The sequence below is a fragment of the Protopterus annectens genome, chromosome 9.part0 (genome assembly GCF_019279795.1).
Source record: "Protopterus annectens isolate FY-2018-M chromosome 9.part0, PAN1.0, whole genome shotgun sequence".
Taxonomy (NCBI): domain Eukaryota; kingdom Metazoa; phylum Chordata; order Ceratodontiformes; family Protopteridae; genus Protopterus; species Protopterus annectens.
The window spans coordinates 1,509,625,952-1,509,644,906 of record NC_056743.1 but is presented as its reverse complement, the minus strand read 5'-3'; the positions used below and the strand labels follow the sequence as shown (position 1 = coordinate 1,509,644,906).

The following is an 18,955-nucleotide window of genomic DNA, read 5'->3' as shown; positions in this document are numbered from 1 at the left end:
ACCCTTGTTCCCACCTAGTTCAGCTTTGTACAGGGCAGATCCTGCCTTTTGCACCTAGTTGACTACTATGAAACTGTCAGCAGGGCCATCGATGAGGGCTACGCAGTCCACACAGCCTACCTGCACTTGGCTAAGGCCTGTGACACAATACCACACTCAGGCATCATAGCCAAGCTCAACAGCTGACATATAACGGCATATGTCGCAGGATAGGTTGCAAAATGGCTAAGAAACAGAACCCATAAAGTCAACATTGCAGGTGCCTTGTCAGATTCGAAGCCAGTCACAGGTGGTGTCCCACAAGGATGTGTCCTGGGACCCCTCTTAATTGGTATTTACTTTTCAGATGTGAAAGCAAACATAGGGGGTTGTGGCTGACAAAGTTTGCAGATGACTGCAACCTAGGCACCATAGTGAATACATCAGCTGGCACACAAATACTACAGAATGCCATCACAAAGGCGGATAGCTGGTGCCAGACACATGGCCTGAAACTGAATGCAACTTATGTGTATTCATCCCCTTTGGGAGGAACAAAGTACCCACAGATCAATACATAGACAGCAACCCACTGAGCACAGACAACAAATCAGACACCTGGGGACACATGTAGATAGTGACATCTCTTTTGACACCCTGTTGCCAAAGTGGTTAGGAAGACTTTCTATCTTGCCCACCTTATCATGGAGGGTTTTCCATCAAGATCATAGGAGGTCATTGTTCCACTATCCTTCTCCTTATCAGGCCCATGATTGAATACAAAGCCCCATATGGTATGTACCTCACCCAGCAATTGCAACAGCTGGAGACACCCCAAAGGTACCTACCATGAAGATCAGGGTTCTTCAACACATGTCAGATGCTTCCAGAATAGAGGAAATCCAGCTTTGTTCAGTGTCATACCGCATTACAGGTGACCTATGCCTGACATACAAGACCATGTCCAATCAGGATTTGGTGGACATGCTCCACTGCAAGCAATCCAAATCCACCAGAGCCATGAGAGCTGAGGATTTGAACCTCAGCACATACATGTATAGGACATGCTGGAGGGACAGAGTCATAACTCAGAGGCATCTCACACTCTAGCAGAGTATCCCAGTCCATGTTTGACAGAGTCCCTCACTGACTCTCTTCAGGAGACATCTGGACAACTGCATTTGAGACGGAGGCACAGACTAGACAGAGGCACAGTCATGTTATTCAATTACGTAAGGGGTCATACTGTGTCACTACTAAGTCAGAGGCACAATCATCAGAATCTATTCTGTACACTTATTACCAGTATAAGGGTGGCAATAGCCACATCACTATGGCTAGGCTTATACATGCACTAGGGCAGATAGGCTAGTAGTAGACTATGACACTATGAAACACCGGTGTATGTGTAGCTATTGTCAATCAAACAGTATGATGTGGTTTGGGGCTTGATATCTCCCTGTATTCCAACATTGTTTTGTCTATTCCTTCTAGCATGTCTAGAGATCAGTTGCTAGTGTCCTCTCCTGCTCAGCTGGTGAACCTGGGAATATTGAGGCAATGTTACTCTTGCCTCATGTACACTGACAACCCTCTCCTTCTGCCATAAAACACACATACATGTGAGAGATGCAACTATATAGCCAAAGTGGAGGCTGAGCTCTCTCAACATAGGACTAGCAAGACCAGAGAGAAGGTGAAGGTAACCACACACACATCACAAATCCAGTCTCACATGGCACTATCACAACTTAAGATCATACACATAGACACACAGAGACACTCTCGGAGGCTCTGATCAGGATTCTACCGGAATGGCAGTGGCCACCACAGCAGACACTCACACAACTGCCTCCACAGGGCACAGCACATGCAACACATTGACCACAGAGTCGGTGTGCCAAACAGTCACAGCCCTTAAGGCCAAAACAATGCCAGACACACTTGTCTATGGTTACTCCATAGTCAGACACACTGACGCCCCCGCTCACCAGATCGGGTACGGAGGAGGTCACAGTAAGCTGCCTATCGGGCAATGGAATCCACCACATAATGCAAGCACTCAGGTCACTCAACTGCAAGTACAGATCTGACCCAGTCATTATCCATGCTGGTGTGAACGACCTGAGATGTACCTCCCTGGACTACATGGAAAGAGACATAGAGGATCCCTCTGATTATGTAGGCCAGGCAGGTATGACCCTGACCTTCAGCAGTATCCTACCTTCACCAAGTATGATGCCACATAAACAGAGACAAGATGATCAGCTGTATTATTTTGCTTAGACTATGGTGTCATTCAAAGGGGGTCCAATGTCTGTCTGCCTGGGACGACATGCCGGACAGGCCACGGTGATTTGCAAGGGGCTTGCACCTGTCACCCCTGGGCTTCTGGATTTGGATGATGCTCTTGCCACCCCATTGTGCCTTTTTATGCAAGATTCAGATACTACACCTACCACCCTAGAACACAGTAAAGGAAGGACACTAAGGGTACTGCTGCTCAATGCCAGAGGTCTCAACCTCAAGCTGCACACACTCTATGCCCTTCTCAGTATGTAGCACACTGATGTCTGTGCTGTGCCTGAAACCTGGTTCACAGCTTCTGACAGCACCCCGGCACTATCGGGTGTTACCTCATATCATGCATTCCGGCACCAGCATCCGGACAACACCAAGAAGGATGGTGGGTGTACATATTCATCAAGGATACCCTCACCTCATTGTTGGTGGCAACACACGATGCATCGGAGACCATCCAGGTGCCAGTGACCATAGGCAAGACTGCTCTGCAGTTTGTAGCATGTTACATGCCACCCTCTCAAACTCAGGTACCTCACACAGCTATCCTGCAAACACTGAAGGGGATAAATGTATCTCCAAACACCATCCTACTGGGTGATTCCAACTATCCACATATAGACTGGGATCATTAATCATGCCACAACACTCTAACACAAAGGTTCCATGAGTTCATACACTGAAATGCCATGGAACAACTGGTCCCAATCCCCTCAAGTGGAGGCAACATACTAGAACTCATCATCACGAACATGGGGTCACACTGTTCAACACCAGCAGTATACCCATCATTGGTGAGATCAGATCATGGACTACTCTCAGTGGGAGTCCACATCCCACCCACACCCCAGATGGAAAAACAAACAGTGAAGACCTTCTCAAATGCCGACTTCACATTTCTAAGGACTGGTGTGGTCTCTTTCAAGGCCCCCAAGCCAGCAGACACCATTACCCAAGCCACTGTATCACTTACAAATGCCTTTTACCAGCACCTCCAGGACTGCATGGATCAGGCAATCCCAAACAAAACAAAGACTCTTTGTACCACAGGCAAGCATCCAGCCTGGTGGACCCTAGCCATAAACAAGCTCTACAACACAAGGAAGGAGCTACTACAAGATAGAGCATAATCCGTAGGAGGGAAGACACCCTGCTCATTGTGAGTAAAACACTGGGTTCCCCATACAATCATCCGAGGCAAGTTTTGAGAGTAAACCCACTCAGGACTCAAGGGACAATCATGAGGCCTTTTTGCCTATGTTTGAAACCTGGAAGGAACTCCCAGATATGCTCAGAATTAGTTCGAATGATGTAGATATCACTGCACCTACAGACATTGCCAACATACTGGCTGACAGGTTCATTGCAGATTCCTCCCCTCTCCCCCCAACTGGAGGGGTATCTACACCAGAGGATTGTAGCCCCCCCAAACATCTCCAATGCTGGGGTGGGAACTGCTCTATCCAAGGCAGAAAACACTTTATCCATGGGACCAGATGGTGTCCCCAGTTGTGTGCTCCATGAACTCAATGAGTAATTACACCCGCAGTTAGGGCAGCTGTTTAATCTTAGCCTCACCTCAGGATATGTGCCCAAGGAGTGGCATACGGCAATGGTGGACCCACTTCACAAAGGAGGTGCCTCCACCAACCCCGGAAACTACCATCCCATCAGCTTGACAAGCCTGTTCTGCTAAGCTATGGAGAGGATCATAATGGGAATTATAAATGAAGACATAGGGGACTTGCAGACATTGGATACAATCCAGTTTGGCTTTGTCAAGGGCAGATCATGCCTTTTAAACTTGGTTGACTTTTTCAAAACAGTCACCCAGGCCATTGACGTGGGCAAGGCAGTCCACACAGCCTACCTTGACCTGGCAAAGGCTTTCGACACAATACCCCACTCAGGTATCATTGAAAACATCACCAGCTTAATTGTGAACCCATACATCACAGCATGGGTTGCAAACTAGCTAAGTGACGGAACACACAGGGTCAAAGTTGCTGGTGCCATGTCACACTCCAGAGCTGTCACAGGTGGTGTCTCACAGGGCTCAGTCCTGGGCCCACATTTGTTCAGCATCTACTTTTCAGAAGTACGAGCAAACACAGGAGGATTATGGCTGACAAAGTTTGATGATGACTGCAAACTGGGAAGCATAGTTGGAAACCCATCTGACACAGACATCCTTCAGAAGGGTCTCATAGACACGGATAACTGGTGCCACAGCCATGACCGTACATTAAACACTAAACAATGCATAGCCATACCCTTCAGGAAGAACAAGGTTACCACTACTTCCCATCTAGGTGGCAATCCTCTAAGCACAGAGGAGGTTATCAGGGACCTGGGCACCCAGGTTGACAGTAACCTTTGTTTGACACTCACATTGGCAGGGTAGTTTGGAACGGCTTCTACATTGGCCACCTCATCATGCAGTGATTCACATCTAGATCAAGGGAGGTCATTGTTCCGCTGTACTCATCACTCATCAGACCAATGATTGCATACAATGCCCCATTCAGAATGTATCTGACCCAACACCTGCGGCAATTGGATGGGCCCACAAATTCCTCAACAGGAGGTGAAAGGGTCTCAAACATATTTCTTATGCTGCCCGACTGAAGGGATTCCAGCTGTATTCAGTCACTTACCGTCTGCTCAGAGGTGACCTGTGCCTGACATACAAGGCTATGTCCAACCCAGAATTATTGAACATGCTTCACCTCAAGACCTCTACATCCATCAGAACTACAAGGGCAGGAGACCTAAACCTCAACACAGATATTAATAGGATGTGCTGGAGGGACAGATTCATCACCCAGAGAGTCCCTATGCTGTGGAACAACATCCTGGTACATGTGAGGCTGAGCACCTCACTGGCTTCGTTCAAGTGAGATCTTGACCAATGGATGGGAGATTGCAGGTATACCCCAGGGATAACCTCAGTATCACTGCTTGACAGAGGCACAGCAAAATAATGGGCATATTATCCATCAACTTGAAGGGGTGGCAGAAGCCACAAAACTCTGGGCTAGGCTTATTAATGCCCTAGGGCAGATAGCCTAGTATGAACCTATGAACCTATGCACATAGGCCTGGGGCAGTTCCTGCTATTAGGACAGTGGTCTGCAGCAAGCTATATAGTAGTAGTGAGTTTTAGCCATTGGTTTTGACCATGGCTATTCCATGTTGCTTCTTGTTGTGGTACAAACATGGGTGTGTGGTTATCCATGCTATTTATTGCTAGTCACCCTCATTTTGTATCTTGTTCCATGTTTTTGCACATGTACATCACTGTATGACGTGTGACCTGGTAGTGTCAGGGTGCTGATGTGGGCTTTGACCCTGTTTTCTATTACAGCACTGATATCTACATTCTCTATACTGTGTGTGTTTACACTGCACACATCTTGATGTTTATACTTCTGGCATTGGGTAGCATTACATCTAGGTTCCTATCCCTTGTGGTACCCATGAGGTGGGTTTGTGTTTTTGTGGTTTATGATTCTTGAGGGTGGATGTTAGTTGGGGTCCTCAGGTGTGCATGTGGTACATGATATTACATTACTTAACACATGGCATTCATGCCTCAGGTGGTGCTGCAGGGCCACCTCTGTTGGATACACATACTACACTCCCTGTACATGTTTGGCAGCAGGTTGTGTCATGTTAGGCATCCCTGTTACTGTATGAGTGAGTCAGAGCGGGTATCAGTCCCAGTGTTCCTACTGACCAAGCGTACGTGCTATTCATTGCCTCTTTGCCAAGGCCAGGGCATACTGGGCACGCCTCCTTCTGCCTACTGGGACAAGGTCAGGTTGTTCCTCCTCCGAGTCACCCCTGCCTGTGGTGGCCTTGGCAATGGTGGGGGATGTTTGGCCCAGCCCTGTGCTGGTCCTGCTGCAGCTGTTTCCGCAGGATCATATTATGTAGCATAGCACATATCATGATCATTTGGGTACATGTAGTTGGTGTGTACTGCAAGGCTCCACCAGATGTGTCCAGACACCGGAACCATGACTTGAGCAGCCCAAACACACGCTCTATGATATTACGTGTTTGTGCGTGTGCCTCATTATGGCGTTCCTGTTCAGGTGTGTGTGCATTTCTGATGGGTGTCATCAGCCACGGCTCAAGTGCATAACCTGCATCCCCCACTAGGTGTCCATGTGGGAAGTCCCCATTGGCAAATGATTGGTACAGCTGCATCAGATGCCAGATATGGGAATCGTGGTAGCTCCCAGGGCAGCCAGCACACACATTCATTATTATGCCCTGGGCATCACACACGACCTGGCAGTTGATGGAGGGGTATCCCTTGCGGTTAATGTAGGCTCTACCCCGCTCTCCTGCTGGTGCTTTGATGCGTATGTGCGTGCAGTCTATAGCACCCAGTACCTCAGGGTATTCCGCTATTTGCTGGAAGAGACGCATATTGCTGGCCAATACCTCACGGGCATTGGGGAAATATACATGATCACCGACATGTGCTGACATGGCATCCAGGAACTGGTGTAGTACCCTGGAGGCTGATGCCTGTGATATCCCCATCATATCGCCAGTTGGTCTCTGGAAGGTACCTGTTGCTAGTATTCTTAGGCCAACACATACCTTGGTTTCCACTGGGATGGGTTCCCCTCTGTTGGTTCTGTGTGTGGGGCATGGCCTGCACAGCTCAACAATCTGCTGCAGGAGCTCTCTGTCCACTCTATAGCGCTCTACTATCTCCAGCTCATGTAACCCATGGTAGGTGACCCTGGGCCTGTATACTCTTCTCCTTCTCCTCACTCTGGGTTGTCTGTCAGCATCTGCATTGTCACCACCCTCAGCAATTCGCCTATGCCTGATTATAATAGCTATGGCAGCCCCTAGCATTTCTGCTCTGAGTTCAGCTTTTTTCAGTTTTCAATTCTGATAGCTTAGTTTCTGGCAGTATCTGTTGTGCGAAACAGCCTGCACTGCTCTTTGCAGTGTTTTAAGTTCTGGGTTGGGCTTCTAGTCTGCCTGTGTAATTGCCTGCTTCTAATTGTTTCCACCAATTAACTCCAGTAGTATCTTCTGGCAGTTTCCCTGGATTTTAGTTGTTTCCTGTTTCCTTTCTGTTTCCTGAGGGGGAGCAATGTGCACACCAGCTTAAACACGCTCACAGTCACTTAAACACGCACACACATCCCTACACGGTGTTACACGCGCGCACACATCCTTACACGGTGTGAACTAGGCTGATTCATGCTAAAACGCACGCACACTGCCTTCCACACGTGCACGCCCGCGCAAACCGTTGTAAACGGTTTGCAACACGCTCCCACATGTTGAACATGCCTTACACGCGTGCACACGCGCGCATGCACGTATTTCAAGAAACTTTGAGTGTAGGGATAGTGTATACCCTCAATTTCTTGACTTTCTAGTGTTCTGTTGTGACACATCTCCCTCCCTGATGTCTGTCTGTCATCTGTTACCTTACATTGCCCTCCAATCTGGTACATTTATTGCTATCATTCCCCCCCCATGATGTCACCTACCTCTTAATCTGTTCCTCCCCCGTCTCTAACTCTTACACTACTCAGACAGTGCTCATTACCTATGTGACAGTGTGATTCAGTATTGTAACCCTCATTTACATAGGATTGCCTAGTAATGACTAGTTATATGTCTTACACGGAGCTTCCCCCCCTTGACAACCACTAAACGGAAGCCATATTGTTTTTGGTCTGCAAGTCCCTCCATTGACATTCAATGTAATACATAAATCCCACAATTGTGGGCTTATAAGCTTCGGTTTTCAGTTTTAGGTAGTGCACCCCGTTTGCTGGTGTGCTGCAGTTAAACAAAAATCCCGTGGAAAAAAAAAAGTTATATAACTTATTTTTGCAACAGTTTTTCATGCCAATGGCCACATATTTGGCCATTGGCATGCTTAATGCAACATATGCACCCTTTATTTGGAGCTGACATAGCTCCGTTTTTAATTTGCAGAAATGTACTCAGTTGTCAGCTGAGTACATTTCTGCAGCTAACACGTCCGTTACACGGACTGGTTTCTGCTTCGTGGATCGCTCAGATACCTCATTTGCATATCTTTGAGCTGCAAATGAGGTATTGAGCATTTCCACGCCCAGTCCGTGTAAGAGATGTGTTAGCTGTCTCTTACACGGAGATCTGGGCTGTTCCTGAATCAGGAGGCTTACACGGAGGCTTACACTACTCTTGAACTCCGTGTAAGCCTTCCTGAATCTGGCCCTGTGTGTTCATGTATTTTTATTACAAATTAGTTGCCTTTCCCTTTTACCAAACTTCACGTACCCCAAAGAAAGAAAGTATTTATTACATCTTACCCTTTAATATTTTATTTACTTATTGAGTTTGTTTATGTATCACATTTGATTTTTCCTACATTGTATTTTCTGTAAAAGTGCATGTTTCTTATGGTGTTTTGTTACATTTTTGCTTTGCATATGGTGTTTTGTTGAGACAAGTCCATGAGTTGGGGAAATAAGATTAACATCAGATACTATAATTCTAGCAATAATATTAAAATCTGTAAATGCAACACAAACCATCTCAGCCCAAGTAACCCCTATTAATCACAGGGGTCAGATTTCCCACAATTCAACACTAAACTACAATTATTACTTTGAAAAGAGCAATTAACTCAGCTACATTTTTAAGCCTGTCATTCAAACAGTCCTTAAATTACTGTAGCCAAAATGGTCACTAAAATGCTGTCAGTCAAAAGTAGGCATTCACAGCACTGCTGTAAGCTGTTGAGAGAGAAAACAACAGTAAATGATTATCACGTCTCTCCGTCTACAATGACATCAGGAAGGGGAAGACATTGACTGTAAAAAAAAAAAAAAAAACATGCTACACATGGCGGCCCCGTTTCAGGATATTTTGTGGTGCAACAATTAAAAAATAATAATGCAAGAAAGTTCCAGATATGCTGAAAAACACATTTTTTTTCAGTTTTGAGGTGCCATTCTCATTTAAAAAATAATGGGAAGTTGGTAGGCAACATGTCTTGAAACTTGTTTTTTTTTCTAGAATAGTAAAATGTCCACATGACATTTTCAGGACAGTCTGCATGAAATCTAAAGTTCAACCAGCAGCTGTAACAAAGGATCACTAGCATAATATAGTCAGCTTGAAAAAAGTTATTTGTTACCACTACTGAGAGGGTGACTGTAATGAACAGATCAACACCAGAACTTAAAAACAGCAAAGAAAGGAATCCCATTAACTGAACAGTTCTGTCTATAAATAATCCACCCTTCCAAACCTACTCACCATCCTGCATGCATGCCTACTTAACAACATGGCTCATATTCTAATAATAAACATCATCAGCATTTAACAGCTCTATTAAAATTGTAGGACTCTGGGACCAGTGAGAGAAAAAGAAACATGTCCATGACTTTTTTTTTTTTTTTTTTTTTTTTTTTTTTTTTACTTTTTAAGTCTTTATGGCTATGTTCATACCAGTAAAGCAAAACCCTACTTGATGTAGATATGTATGTTTCGACCTTTTTATGACTTTGTCAGTACGGCATAAGTGGCTTGACTGGCCTAAATGTACCCATAAAAACTTAAAGAGTAAACAGTCATGCGCATTTTAAAACTATCTAGCTGAAATCTTGATATGTCCTTAAGGGGTTATTTGTTTATATTCTACTGGCCTCCACTATAGTTCTTGTAGTGTATGTAGGTGTGTGTGTGTGTGTGTGTGTGTGTGTGTGTGTGTGTGTGTGTGTATGTGTAGATATATAGATATAGCTAGACACATACATAGTATCTCATTTGAACGTGTTTATTGTTTTACTGGAAAATGTGTTAAAATTTTATTGGTTTTGTTTATATCCCTACTACTACAATTTCTTTGTTTCCAAATAAAAATATTTTCAGCAAAATATATTTTATTGACTCATTTTAATAGATGCATTTAAATACCATTCGATAAAAGTATTAACTTACTCTGAATTAACGCGGTGGTGGTGCTGCGGTAGCGTTGTCGCCTCACAGCAAGACACTGTGCCATTTGATTCTCAGCAAGAGCGTCTTCTGTATGGAGACATGCGTGAATGGGCATGCCTTCATTGAAGGTTGTACGTCAGGGTTGGCAAACTCGGCACGTAAAAAATCTACTGCCAATCATTAGCGGACCGGAGTTCCACTGTGGCGACCCCTAACCGGGAAAAGCCGAAAGACACAAACAAATTAACTTACTCTGAATTATACAGATTCTTCAAAATAAAGTTTTTGATGTGTTTTTAACCCCATGCATTCCTACCTCACAACTTATTATGGCTGTATTTGTAGTTAACCTGCAAAATAAGCAAAATAAGTGCAAGCTGTTTTGCATACTTTCCAACCAAGATTGTTCCATTTCACAGAAGTGCCACTTCCTCCTTGTTGCCTATAAGCACTACTGTGCACACTTAGGCAGTGAGGCTCATAGAACCCCATACAAATGTGGTAGTCTATGGCTGGCATCTATGGAAATGAGCTTCCCAGCATGCTTTGCTGTTACAAGACTTGAGTGGTATGAGATTAACGAAGACAGAACAATGCAAGCTCTGTACAAGGAAGGTCTGCAAAGGTGTAAGTGTGTATAGCAAGTTTGCCCTGCACACCTGTGCATTTAAATGGTGGGAATATGCACATGGTGAATGGGAACCACTTCTTCCTTGCACAAGTAGAAGATGAAAGTAAATCATGTTGTCTGTCTGTGAATGGAAACATCATTATCATCATCAGCTCTGTTTTCCCATTTTCTACATGGGTTGGAAGTTGCGTCAACTGTTGCCATCTCTCTCTCTCTATTCAATGCCACTCACTTGCCTTCTTTGACACTAATGTCTGACTGTTGCAGGTCTTTTTTCACACAATCTGTCCATCTGTTTGCTGGATGCATTTGCTTCCTCTTGCTGTCTTCCTGTCTGTCCTAAGTCATTTTCACCAGAATGTCTTCTGCTTTCTGATACATGTGCCCAAATCATTGTAATCAGTTCTCTTTTAACTTTTCTGTAATTGGAGCTACTTGGGCCTCTGTTCTGATGTCATCCTTTCTTATTTGTCCCTCAGTGTGCATCTGACTTCCTGTCTAAGGCAGTTCATCTCCATCACCTCTAGCTGTTCTGCCTCTACTACCTAGGTTTCTGTACCATACAGTAGTATTGGTCGCACTAGTGTTTTTGTACACCTTGCTTTTCAGCTTCTTTGTCATTCTTCTGTTACACACCACCCCTGTTGTTCTGTGCCACTTGGCTGCAGCCCCTCTGATTCTAGCTTTGACCTCCTCATTCAGACTTCCCTTCTCCTCAACCACCTCTCCCAGATACTTGAAGCTGCTAACCTGTTCCATTATTTTCCCTTCCATCTCAATTCTCATCTTCTTCTGATCTCCCTCATTTGCTGTCATTACAACTGTCTTATCTGCACTCAGTTTCATCCCATGTACCTTCAGTTGTGCATTCCATTCCTCTAACATCTGCTGAAGTTCTTGTTCAGAGCCTCCATGTAATGCCACATTGTCTGCCCATAGATTTGTTGATCTGTCCCTGCCAATCTGTTTACTAATGTCCTCCATTACCAGTATGAACAGCAGTGGCCTCACAATTGAATCTTGGTGCACCTCTGCTGCCATGGGCAGCCCTTCTGTGAGTTTGAACACTGTTCATGCTTGTGTCATTGGGTCCTTGTACATAGGCTGCACTAATTCTACCAGCATTTCTTGGACTTTGAACAATTACAGGACTACCCAAATCAGCCTTCTGGGCTCCTTGGCATATGTTTTTTCTAGGAATGCTCAGTTGGACTCTTTCATCATCTCTAGTTTCTTCTTCACTATCTGTCTTACTACAAACATCAGGATAGTTCTGCTGCATCTTGATCTGAATCCCAACTGAATGAAAAAGACAAGCTTCACAATTCCAAAAGGTTTATTAAAAGAGACCAAGCTTTTGGATCAACAATCCTTCCTCAGTGTAATATAAAACACTGAAACTAAAACCCTTTATATAAGAATCTAAGCACAGCCCAGCGAATCAGAACAGCACAGGAATTAAATAAATACAAATCAACAACGATATATTACATTTTAAAGACATACAACACTTATATAAATATATACATATATGAAAAAATTATTTCAAACACATCTGTTTATATTTCAGTACTGGGTTGATAGTAGCCATTCTGTTAATGCCAAGAGGATGGTTGGCCTGTATATGTATAATCCAATCGTACTCTCTTAATTCAAGCCTATTATTCAAGTCACCACCCCTAGGATTCTTAAAAAAAATCTCAACCACCTTAAACATAAAATCATGAGAAGTGCCACTCTGACTCACAAATATTGACTCTTAACAATCCCTTGAAATGTATGTTTAGCATGCATATTAGACTTATGTAAATATTTATTAACTTGTACTTGTTTCTTATTTCTACAAGTATTAAGCAAGGAATCATCATATTCACATTTCACATCCAAAAAAATCAATCCCTGTTTTAGAAAAATTTATGATAAATAAACAGAGATCTCTCAGGGTAAGGTACCTGCTTTGTCCCCAAACGAAAAATGTCAAATGTCAATATCAAGGTGCAGGTACTCCACGACTATCGAAGTCAACCATCAACCAAAAAAAGCAAAAAATCAATAAAAAATTTTTATACTTGAACAGCAAAAAAACTTTATTCCATGGGTTGTTAGCACTTTCACGTCTACTCTGGATGCTTCTTCAGACTTTAATAGAACACTTCATCACTTCTGTATTTAAATATATATCAATTAAACAGTTAACCAATGAAAGCCTTTGTATGAATACATAACTATAAAAAGTCAGAAACTTCAGATATTCATATGCTATTTCAGATGGCAAATAGCATATGAATATTACGACTGACTAGAAAGGGTTTCAGTCTGCATAATGATCAAATTTGTATAGTACACCTGTGTCCGGGTGCCTAAAGTTCTAGTCAGTCGTCATCTGAAGCATTAGCAGTTATTTATTGCTATACATTTGACTTTTTATGTCTCTTGGTGTTAGTAGGAATATGTATTTTTAGAAGTTTTTCAGTAGTTTCATATATTTTAAATGTTTTTATCACATGCTGTTTTTATATGCTCTTGTGTTTTTAATAAATATTCATATGCTATTTGCCATCTGAAATGTTAACAACAGTAATAATCCATTACTACATCCATTTTAGTGTCAATGTTGAATTTTGAATTTTTAATTTTCACAATATAAGTTTCTGACTTTTTATTTATTTAGAAGTTTCTGACTTTTTATAGTTATGTATTCATACAAAGGCTTTCACTGGTTAACTGTTTAATTTATATGTATTTAAATACAGAAGTGATGAAGTGTTCTATTAAAGTCTGAAGAAGTGTCCAGAGTAGACGTGAAAGCGCTAACAACCCAGTTTATTTGCTGTTCAAGTATAAACATTTTTTATTGATTTTTTGCTTTTTTTGGTTGATGGTTGGCTTCGATAGTCGTGGAGTACCTGCACCTTGATATTGACATTTGACATTTTTCGTTTGGGGACAAAGCAGGTACCTTACCCTGAGAGATCTCTGTTTATTTATCATTTGCCTCTTTGTTATCTCGAGGGGACATGACAGAAGGAACCAAACACATGGAGGAAGCTGCATCTGAGGACACGATTTCTTCATTCTCTAAACTGCTTTCCAGGTGTGACAATCCACTGCTAAAACTTTCTTATTCACAACTAGCTAATACTAATGTTACCCACAAAGGTAAGCAGTTAGATATCAATGTGCTACAACTGATGAGACAATTTGAAGATACTTTACTTAAAATGAAGAATGTGCAGTGGCAGAAACAACATATGGAAGCATGTTTATCCTTTAAAGTTATTCCAAGGGGGCTACGCATTTTAAAGATGCCCACCTTTGGTAACAAATATCCAGACCTTTTAATAGACTGGCAGAAATTTAATATTGAGACTAGCAATAGTTATATCAAGCTGTTAATAAGACAATATTTGCTAAATGAGAAAGAACTCATGAAAGAGATTTCCATTCTGGAAGAGAGTTTAAATTCTTCTTTAACATCTGTACAGTTATCTGATTACTTATCTGAACTTTCCACTACTTTAACTTTAACTGATAACAGACTTTTGCAGCAGAAGAAGAAGAAATTGGAGAGAGACTGTTCCGATTTTGCATGTGGGAACGTCTTCTCTTGGCCGAAGGAATCCTTCCAGTCAGCGATTGATGTAACGAACTCTTGCCTTCCTGACTATAGGAAGGATGGTAACAGCGAAATGCGTCCTACTACATCAGGAAGTATTAATGTGGCCATCTTTGAAGGCACTCATGCAGAGGGGTGCACAACAGAGAATGGTTCAGATTTATTACTAGTGGAGAATGGAGGAACATCTGAAAACTTACAAAATAGGAATACCACAGCAGATAATATTCCACCAACCATTAGACAATTGGACACTAAGAGCTTGGGACCGGTAGTGAGGAAGAAGACTTTGCTCCTAGCAGAAGGGAATTCAGAGACTAATGAGAGAGACAACACAAATCTTACATTCCCTTTATCATTTTGACCAGCAGATCACAAGACGTGGAGTCCCCAGTACAAGGGGAAGAAACGGAAACCCTCAGGGGAGTCAGGGAAACCACAGAAGACATTGTGGAAGAAAACTCCAATGAACTGGTAATTAATTTATCTAGCCATGAGTTGACTGATGCTGAAATTAAAGTGTTAAACAGAGGTTTATCATTTGTGCCCTCACAAGGGATAGACATTAGTGAGTTGATAGTACAATTAAAACATTTTACTAGGGGTTTAGCACTTGATTTATTTTATGATAATGAAAACACTGAGACAAGGGATATAGTAATTAATAATTTTAGGAAACCTTTATGCTTTGTACCAGAATTGCATCCGCTTTTAGAAAGTTTTGAGAAAGTTTGTTGCAATGATTTTTATGTTGTTTGAACAAACAGGTTTTAAGTCAGAATTTTACAATTTAAGCCGACAAGAAACAGCAGCTTTAAAAAGTTTACAAAACAATGACACTATAGTTATCCGCCTAGTGGATAAAGGTGGTGCACTAGTGTTGTTTGATAGTGTATATTATAATAATAGAATGTTAGAAATGTTATTGGATGAAACCACATATAAAAAAATACATATGTATGATCTAAACAAGGTTATTAGTAAACTTCATGCCTCATTGTATGATATGTTGATGTCCAATATTATAAACAATGATCTCTATAATTATTTTCTAGTTGAAAAACTTTTGGTACTTATCATCAGAGGTCTTCCAAAGGTGCATAAGACATTGTCTGATCCACCCTTCAGACCTATAGTCTCAGGGAGAGGCTGGCTAACTGAATGTATCTCAATTTATATTGAGAAGCAACTTAGACCTATAGCTGATTCTACCTTCTCCATTTTGAGAGATACTAAACAACTATTGGAATCTCTAGCTGAGAGTGCTATTGAAAAAGCATACTTGGAGAATGACATTATGATGACCTTAGATGTTCAGTCTTTATTCACCTGCATACCTAATGATATAGGGATAGACTTCCTGAGGCTTTTTCTTCTAGAGAAGGGCATGACTAACAACAAAGTGATTATGATCACCATGCTGATGGAATTAGTAGTAGAAAATAATGTATTTTTATATGGTGATGGTTATTATCTGCAGACTTCAGGGGTAGCGATGGGCACGTCATGTGCCAATTCTTATGCAAACCTTGTACTAGCCTATTGGGAATCTATGTATATCTTTGGAAATGAGTATTATTCACAGCACCTCAAGTATTATAAACGTTTTGTGGACGATGTGTTTTTTGTTTGGAGTGGTGATGTTACCATCTTAGATGAGTTTTTAAGTTACATCAACAACACCACATCTTTTCTTAGGCTGACTGGGGAGAGATCATGTCACCAGATTGACTTCTTAGATGTTACCATCAGGAAGCATAATGGGTGTTTCACTACCAACATTTATAGGAAACCCTGTAGAACGAACACATACTTACATCGTGATAGTATGCATCCTCCCCACATATATAAGAACATTGTTAAGAATCAAGCAGCACGCTGTTCACACCTAACAAGCGATGATTCAGCATATAGGAATGAATTGATGGGCTTAGATGCTGACTTTAAGTCCAGGGGTTACCATGACAGTGATTTGACAGTCCTGCAACAAACAGAACGCAATGAAGAAACAAGACCCTACATTAGGATAGCAACTAGTGAACAGGTGGAACAAAGCAGGCCATTTACTAGAAGTAAAAAGAGGATGGTACTTTCATATACCAATAAGAATAAGAGTATTACTAATGTCATTAGAAAGAACTGGGGGTATCCTACAGTTGGATGATAGGCTCAGAGCACTTGTAGGTTCTCACCCCAGTTTTTCCTACAAGAATACTAGATCTTTAAGGAACATGTTATGTTATGAAAGGCGACTTCAAGATCAACCACTTACTGTTAGAATGGGTACCTTTCCATGTCACAGTTGCAATCAGTGCAAATACATACTGGGCAGGAACATCTTTAGGCACCCGGACACAGGTGTACTATACAAATTTGATCATTATGCAGACTGTAGGACAAGGAACATAGTTTGTTTAGCCATCTGCACCAAATGCCAGGCTTTCTATGTCGGTATGATGAATAGAACGTTGAGGGAAAGGGTTAGAGAGTATTTATATGCGATCAATAGGGAGAATGACAGGAACGCACTGGCTAGACATGTTCTATCGCAAGGCACCACACACACTTTTGAATTCTTAGTTATTGAATTGATACACACCACATTGAGATTAGGCAATGTTAGTAACTTCACTGAAAGGGAAGAATGTAAATGGATCATCAGAATGAAAGCAGATGAAGGACATGGCCTTAATGAGAGGGTTACTCTGAAACCCTTTCTAGTCAGTCGTCATCTGAAGCATTAGCAGTTATTTATTGCTATACATTTGACTTTTTCATGTTTCTTGGTGTTTTCAGTAGTTTCATATATTTTAAATGTTTTTATCACATGCAGTTTTTATATGCTCTTGTGTTTTTAATAAATATTCATATGCTATTTGCCATCTGAAATGTTAATAACAATAATAATCCATTACTACATCCATTTTAGCGTCAATGTTGAATTCTGAATTTTGAATTTTCACAATATAAGTTTCTGACTTTTTATTTATTTAGAAGTTTCTCACTTTTTATAGTTATGTATTCATACAAAGGCTTTCATTGGTTAACTGTTTAATTGATATGTATTTAAATATAGAAGTGATGAAGTGTTCTATTAAAGTCTGAAGAAGCGTCCAGAGTAGATGTGAAAGCGCTAACAACCCATGGAATAAAGTTTTTTTTGCTGTTCAAGTATAAAACATTTTTATTGATTTTTTTGCTTTTTTGGTTGATGGTTGGCTTCGATAGTCATGGAGTACCTGCACCTTGATATTGACATTAGAAAAATTTTTCTTGAACTCTAAAAATTCTGTTGTGCCATTCAAAAAATCTACAAACTGAACAGGTTCTTCAGGCTCACATACCAAATAAAAAACACATCGTCGACAAATCACTTAAACAGGTGACTTTACAAGCATAGTTTTCCAGGCCATTGTAAACATAAATATTTTCCTATTTATTTAAAGTAAGATTAGCATATGTATTGGCAAGGGGAGTACCCACTGCCACCACAGAATACCTCTCAACCTCTTAGTGCTAGAAATCTGGACAAAGCCTGCCAGAATGGGGGGGGGGCAGATTTTAAATAATGCTCTTATAAAATTAGAAAGTTGCTAGAATAACAGCGTTTGTGTTAACATGCATTTTCTGAAGGATATGAAGTCTGGAACCCAAATGAATGTCATTATTTAGTAACTTCAGTCCTCAGATAATCCCAGTGATTTGCAAGAAAATCATAAATTTTATGAGGAATAGATTAAAAATATGAGACAAAAATCTGGACATTCTGCAAAAATCTGGACAGTGGAGAGGTATGTATCCCAGCTATCTAATAGAAAACTTTGTCATTGAAAATAAACATATTGTTCTCAAGAACCAGTTCAAGCATCTCACATAAAGTTTCATTTTCTGTACTGTTAAGATCATCATGTTCAAATAGCAACTCCCTTATTGCATCTACTCCATAGTTATTAGGAATCATGGTAAATAAAGATTTAATATAAAGATTCACGAAGATAAAATCATGCTTTATATTCATGTTAAACCAACCATTTAGTTGCAATAAGAAGTTGATGGTGTCTTAATAAAGCTCTTGACATGTATGAAATATTTAATCAAAACGTGCAATAAATGCAAAGAAATAGGCTCAGAGGCCCAGCCCCTTCCAGAAATAATCAGGCGCATTGGAGGACAAGTTGATGATTTGTAAATTTTGGGCAAACCACATTACCAGAATGACAGGGTCAGACGCAGTTAAAAAATTAAAAGTTTCAAGAAAAATATCATTCATAATTTGTATATCAAAAATGTAAGATTTAACATTAGCAGCATGTTTCAATACATCCAAATGCATAATTCTTTTGAATGCCTAAGTATCAGATAATAAACTATTCATATAGCTGATATAATCTTCTCTATTCATTACAACTACTACACAACCTTTATTATCTTCTTTAATTATTAGATCA

At 41.2% G+C, this 18,955-nt stretch overlaps 1 protein-coding gene across 1 annotated transcript in view; it reads right to left on the bottom strand.

Moving 5' to 3' along the window:
• The window catches only part of NIBAN3 (niban apoptosis regulator 3), an 828,390-nt gene that overhangs the window by 169,454 nt on the left and 639,981 nt on the right, over window positions 1–18,955 (bottom strand). The gene's annotated exons all lie outside the window — the stretch shown is intronic.